Source organism: Myotis davidii, unplaced genomic scaffold (genome assembly GCF_000327345.1).
Source record: "Myotis davidii unplaced genomic scaffold, ASM32734v1 scaffold402, whole genome shotgun sequence".
NCBI classification, from domain to species: Eukaryota; Metazoa; Chordata; class Mammalia; order Chiroptera; family Vespertilionidae; genus Myotis; species Myotis davidii.
The window spans coordinates 736,846-744,477 of NW_006293393.1; positions in this window are offsets into that span (position 1 = coordinate 736,846).

Consider the following 7,632-nt stretch of genomic DNA (forward strand, 5'->3'; position numbering starts at 1 on the left):
TAAACTGGACCAGAGGGCCGGAACAAAAGCATGGATGGAGTGTTTGTGTGAACTAATATAAATCCAAAGTAAACATCATTACATAAAATGGTACGGTCTTCTTTTAGTTTTATTCATTTCAAACAGGCTGGATCCGGCCCGCGGGCCCTAGTTTGCCCACGGCTGGTATAGATATTAGAACTACTAGTACCTCAAGCATCCTCTGATGACTATCCATGGACCCCGTGGAGTTCATTATGTTTGAATTGACTAAATATTCCATAAACTCTTCCTGATTCTACATTATGACCCCTCCTTTGTTCATTGAGTGTCTTGTAATTTTATTTTAGGGAATTAAAGCCACCATTTTCAAGGTTAGGAATTCCCCAATAGTCAAGTCAGACCATAAACAGGGATTGAAGAAGCAGAAAGGTCCTCCACTACTACCAGGAAATCACATACCTAGAAAAAAGCACGTTATCCCAAAAGTTAGTGTGCAAGTTCCAAAATGACCTCTTGGATTTTGATCTGATGTCTGTCTGTTTTCCTTTATCATGTCCCTCAGCGTCGGTTTTTATCAATTAATAGAATAATTTTTGTGTCTTTTTATGTGACTGTGGTAAAAATAATATTCCCCTTTTCCAAAAGTCATGCTCATTTGCATGTATAAAAGTTGTTGGGATGAGATATTAGATCTTATGTATTTTTTTAATGTAAGAAAAGGTAAGCAAGAAAAAATAAGGTGATGTTCTTGTATGTAGATACATAGTGGTTTGTGCACTGAAAACTGTTGGAAAGAGTTAAGATGATGAAATACATAAATCAAGCTAGGCTAAGTGGAAAGTCATGCTGGGGGAATAGATGGAGTTTTAAAGTGCTAAGAGCCCTAACCGGTTTGGCTCAGTGGATAGAGCGTCGGCCTGCAGACTGAAGGGTCCCAGGTTTGATTCCGGTCAAGAGCATGTACCTTGGTTGTGGCCACATCCCCATTGGGGGGGGGCGTGTAGGAGGCAGCTGATCGATGTTTCTCTCTCATTGATATTTCTGACTCTCTATCCCTCTCCCTTCCTCTCTGCAAAAAATCAATAAAATATATATAAAAAATAAATAAAAAATAAAGTGCTAAGAAAATGATTTAATGAAACGGGGCCATAAAATTTCTAGAAAGGATATAGACCAATTTCTTCCAGAATTTTAGGAGCTCTGGGAATAGGAAAGCCATAACAACAAGAACAAGAAGAGTTCAACTTGAACACCAGAGCTGCACCCCTGGATGAACTTGAGGAAAGGGGTGGCTTTTCCGAAGGGAAAAATAAAAATTTAAAGGATCTGGGATCATTTACTCACACAGTCATTTTTAAAAAATATGTTTTTATTGACTTTTAGAGAAGAAGGAAGAGAAAGATAGAAACATTAATGATGAAAAACATTGATCGGCTACCTTCTGCATGCCTCCTACTGGATACTTTTGTTGATTTCAGAGAGGAAAGGAGAGAGAGAGGTAGAAACATCAATGATCAGAGAGAATCATTGATCGGTTATCTCCTGCATGACCGACACTGGAGATTGAGCCTGCAACCTGGGCATATGCCCTAACTGGGAATTGAACCATGACCTCCTGGTTAATAGGTCAACACTCAACCACTGAGCCACATCGGCCAGGCTCAATCATTTTTTAAACAATTGTTAATTTGTGTATTTATTAGATATCAAGATGAAAAGGAGCTTTTCTATTTGAGGAACTAGGCATGTCTATAAATAATTGAAAACAAAAAAACAAGTGCTTTGTAGATCTATGTACAGCAACATGCCATGAGGATGCAGAACGCTGAGCAATCAATTTCCATCATGACCATGATCAGGGGATCAGTATGAAAGAGATGAGGAATAAGCATGCTTTCACTGTGACAAGAATGAAGGAATGGGATCTGGACGGGGGTAGCTCAGTAGTTTGGAGAGTCGACCCAATGTACCAGGGTTGCAGGGTTTGATTCCTGGTCAAGGTGCAATCAGGAGCCAACCAGTGAATGTGTGGTAACTGGAACAAATTGAGGTTTCTCTCTCTCCTTCACTGTATCTCTAAAATCAATAAAATTTTTAAAAAAGAATGAAGGAATGGGTATTTCTGGATATAAGAACAGCATGGGAAAAATATGGGTATACAAAAAGGCATGGGCTTTCAAGGAGCATATACAGGATGTCCCCCAAAAATGTATACACACTAAATAATTATAAAGGCAGTGTTTAAAATACATATACAGTGTGTCCCCAAAAATGTGTACACACTTTGTATAATTACAAAGGCAGTATTTAAAATACATTCCATTTGCAAATGTGAGCTTTCAGCTGTTAAAGTTTGTATACATATTTTTGGGACACGCTTTCTATACCAGTGATGGCGAACCTATGACACGCGTGTCAGAGGTGACACGTGAACTCATTTTTTGGTTGATTTTTCTTTGTTAAATGGCATTTAAATATATAAAATAAATATCAAAAATATAAATCTTTGTTTTACTATGGTTGCAAAAATCAAAAAATTTCTATATGTGACACGGCACCAGAGTTAAGAGTTTTTCAAAATGCTGACACGCTGAGCTCAAAAGGTTCACCATCACTGATCTATACCAATAAAGAGCTAACATGCTAATGTTTGATACGCCATAATGGGTAACGACCAGGTCATTAGCATATTAGCTAGGGCATTGCTTCAGAGATGGGGCAGAAGCGGGGAGGTGCCCAGAGAAAGTGAGACCAGCCCTAGGCAACTGGAGGAACTGAGGGCAGGGCTTGAAGCGGCCAGAGAAGGCCAGAGGGTTTGGGGGCAGGGCCAGGCGCGCTGGATCTCTGTGTGGAGAGGTTTGGGTCTCAAGGCAGGGTGGCGCTGTGCAATTTCAAATCGTGTGCTGGGCTCCTAGTAGATACATAAAAATCGGGTTAGCCCCGACTGGTTTGGCTCAGTGCGTAGAGTGTCGGCCTGCAGACTGAAGGGTCCCAGGTTTGATTCTAGTCAAGGGCATGTACCTTGGTTGCGGGCACATCCCCAGTGCGGGGTGTGCTCGAGGCAGCTGATCGATGTTTCTCTCTCATCAATGTTTCTAACTCTCTATCCCTCTCCCTTCCTCTCTAAAAAAACAATAAAATATATTTTAAAAAAAATCTGGGGTTAAAGGGCATGGATGGTGGAATAGACAAAGAGGCTGGAATATGGTTATGGACCAAATTATGAGAAATGTACAAGAGTAAGGAGTTTTGACTATTTTTAAAAATTGAGATATAATTGATATATGACATTATATAAGTTTCAGGTATATAGCATAATGATTCCATATATGTATATACATATAGCAAAGTGATAACCACAATAAGTCCAGTTAACAGCCACCACCATACATTGTTACCATTTTTTCAATCTGTTCTTGGTATCTGTGATTTTGTGTTTTTTGATGTTTTATTTTTTAGATTCCACATGTGAGAACATACAGTATTTTTTTTCCCCCTCTGGCTTATTTCACTTAGCAAAATGCATTCAGTTCCATCCATGTTGTTGCAAGTGGCAAGTTTGTTCTTTTTTATGGCTAATATTCCTATATCACACTTCTTTATCCAGTCATTCATCAATGGACACTGGTTGCTTCCATGCCTTGGTTATTGTAAATAATGCTGCAGTCACCTGGGGAGTTGGGGGCGGGGGGATGCATATAATTTTTTGAGTTAGTATTTTCATTTTGTCCCAATAGATACCCAGAAGTGGAATTGCTGGATCATGTGGTAGTTCTATTTTTAATTTTTGAGGAACCTGCATACTATTTTCAATAGTGGCTGCACCAGTTTACATTCCAACCAACAGTACATGAGGGTTTCCTTTTCTTCACATCTTCAACGACTTATTTCTTGTCTTTTTTATAATAGCCATTATAACAGGTATGAGATGATAACTCATTGTGGTTTTTCTTTGTATTTCTCTGATCATTAGTGATGTTGACCAGCTTTTCATGTACCTGGCCATGTATATCTTTGGGAAAATATCTATTTGGATCCTTGACCCATTTTAAAGTTTAATGGTTTGGGTTTTTTTACTATTGAATTGGGTGAGTTCTTTACATATTTTGAATGTTAACCTCTTATTAGATATGTAATTTGCAAATATCTTCTTCCATTCAGTTGTTTGCCTTTATTACAATAAGAATCCTCCTATATAATAAAGAGGTAATATGCAAATGGTCACCACGCCCTCACACCATCACACCATAACAGCTCAGACACTCAACACTGGGGAGAGAGGAATGGGGACCAGCCAGGCACAAATGAGATCGCGAGAGAGGAATGGGAACCAGCCAGGCACAAATGAGCTCCTGAGAGAGAAATGGGGACCAAGTAGTCACAGATGAGCTCTCTCGAGAGAAATGAGGACCAGCCAGGCTGCGTCCTGGGAGAGGGACAAGCTGCCCACCCCGCAGTCTCAGGCACCAGCGGCTGCGCCTGCGTCTGTGGCCCAGGAGAGGGACAAGCTGCCTGCCTCACGGTTCCGGACATCCACCGAGGGGTCCCAGATCAGAGAGGGTGCAGGCTGGGCTGAGGGGACCCCCCCGCTCCGTGCACGAATTTTATGCACTAGGCCTCAAGTAAATATATATGGCTTTGAGGAGAGAAGTGTTATACAGGGAAAAAGAAAATTGCACATACAAAACTTGAGGGAGGTGTGGTAGGGGAAGAAGGGCTGTTTATTATGAGGAAGTGAGAATGTTGGTAGGAGGGCAGAGGAAAAATGAGAGGAATTATGGAGATTTGAGATTGAAAATATAGAAGAGATCATTGATAGGTCAAGGTCCTGTGTTATTATAGTCTCTATTTTTCAAGGAAAATCTATCTATTAAAAGCATCCTAGAGATACGGTTGTTGTTCTATCTATGGTAACCATCTAAAAATACATTTGAAAGTGCTTTAGAAGAGGGATCTACAAATGTTTCCTGTAAAGGACCAGATAGTAACTGTTTTTGTTGGTCACATATGATTCCTATTGCACGTGCTATTTGTGCTCCTCCTCCTTCCTCTTTAAAAACATAAAGTCATTCTCCGCTCATGGGCCATTCAAAAACCAGGCCACAAGCCAGATTTGACTTGCAGGCTTTCGTTGGCTTTAGAACATAACTTCTGCTTTAGAATATAACTTTCCTGATGAAACATCGTGTCTCTCTCCCATCTCTGTCCCAATAACTAAAGAAAAAAACAACACAGGTCTTTCTTGGAGAATAAAGAGTTGGAATAATTTAATACATTTGAATGTATGTAACTCCTGACCTACTTTTGACCCTCATCACTCAGATTTGTGACTATAACTGTGAAGCATGGTTTCAACGACAGTCCTAAAACTATCTTTTGTGTTCTTTATTTTTCCTTTTTCCAACTGGTAATTTAAAAACACATCTGCCAATTATTTGACACTTTTTTTTTCATTAAAAAATAGTCTGTATTTCCTTCTCTTGAACCTAAGCAGTGTTTGTGACTGCCTCAATAAATAGAATGTGATGGAAATGACACTTATGTGACTTCTTTAGGGTCATAAAAAGGTGATAGAGCTTCTGCCTTCCTCTCTTCTTCTCTCTTGTGACATACTTTTGGAGTCCTGACCCGCCATGTAAGAACAGCTACCATGAAGCTTCCATGCTGTAAAGACCAGGGGAGATCACATAGAGATAGGAAGAGAGATCTCAGGAAGCCCAGCTGTGCCTGCCCACAGCTATTTAAGTCTTCCCAGACCAGGTGCCGTACATACGAAAGAGCAAGCTTTCAGATGATTCTAGCACCAGCTACCATCTGGCTGCAACCTCATGAAAACCCAAGCAAGAACCATCCAGCTAACCTTAGTCAAACCTCAGAACTATGAGAGGTAATAAAATGGTGGTGGTTGTTTTAAGCCAAAGTTTCAGGGTGATTTGTTACATAGCAATAGATAACCAGAACTGCTTTTGGGACCTGGAAATGGAATATAACAAAACCAAAAACACATGTCAGTGGCTTTGGAACTGAGCTACAGGCATACGTTGGAAGGGCCTTGAAGAGATTAGTAGCACAAGTCTGATGGCTCTTGAGGTTGTCAGTAGGGCTTAAAGCAGTGGTTCTCAACCTTCTGGCCCTTTAAATACAGTTCCTCATGTTGTGACCCAACCATAAAATTATTTTCATTGCTACTTCATAACTGTAATGTTGCTACTGTTATGAATCATAATGTAAATATCTGATATGCAGGATGGTCTTGGGCGACCCCTGTGAAAGGGTCATTTGACCACCAAAGGGGTTGCGACCCACAGGTTGAGAACCGCTGGCTTAAAGGAAAGTGAGGGAAAAGTTATTAAAGCGGGAGGAAATGCCCTTGTTAGTAAAACTGTTGCCTGTGATAATGTAGAAATAGAAAATAGCCCTGGCCAGCTTGGCTCAGTGGATAGAGCGTCGGCCTGTGAACTGAGGGGTCCCGGGTTCGATTCCAGTCAAGGGCATGTGCCCAGGTTGTGGGCTCAATCCCCGGTGAGGGACTTGCAGGAGGCAGCCGATCGATGACTCTCTCTCATCATGGATGTTTCTGTCTCTCTCCCTCTTCCTTCCTCTCTGAAATCAATAAAAATATATTTAAAAAAAGAAAAAGAAAATATACCTAGTGCAGTGGTCGGCAAACTCATTAGTCAACAGAGCCAAATATCAACAGTATTTCTTCAAAATAGACTTGCCCAGGCCAAAAACCGATTTCTGCACATGGGCCACGAAGTTTCAGTCGCACTGTACACGCGCCCGCATGTTGTATTTTGTAGAAGAGCCACACTCAAGGGGCCAAAGAGCCGCATGTGGCTCGCGAGCCGCAGTTTGCCGACCACGGACCTAGTGGATCAGCCTAAAGATTTTTCAGGCTAATGGGTGAAAGATGCATCTGATTTGTCATAGCCATCCTCCTATATAATAAAAGCCTAATATGCAAATTGTCCCCTCAACCGGGAGTTCAACCAGAAGTTTGACCGCTCACTATGATGTGCACTGACCACCAGAGGGCGGTGCAGAACATGGCAGGTGTCGGCGACGTGGTCCTGGCAGCAGGTGGCAGTGGAAGCGCTGCCAGCCCCGATGGGTCCTGAGGAGAGTGGGACTGCGGCAGGATGGTGGAGCAGGTGAGTGGGTGGCACCAGGCCAACGCGGGTGCAAGTTGGGGCCCAATTGCCCTGTAGACGGTGACCAATGGTGGCTCTGACACTTCCATTACAGAGGAAGGGCAAATAGCAATATTAAAATATTTCTTCTAATTATTTTCCTTTCAATGTGCATGACTCTGTGCACAGGGACACTAGTATATCATAAAAATTCCTTTAGAAGGAATTAATCAGTTTTGAAACACACTTTAGAGCAGCGGTTCTCAACCTGTGGGTCATAACCCCTTTAGGGGTCAAACGACCCTTTCACAGGGGTTGCCTAGCACCATCAGAAAACACATACATAATTACATATTGTTTTTGTGATTAATCACTATGCTTTAATTATGTTCAATTTATAACAATGAAATTGGGGGTCACCACAACATGAGGAACTGTATTAAAGGGACACGGCATTAGGAAGGTTGAGAACCACTGCTTTAGAGAAAATATAGAGGAGTCAGGACTTGCTGGGTTA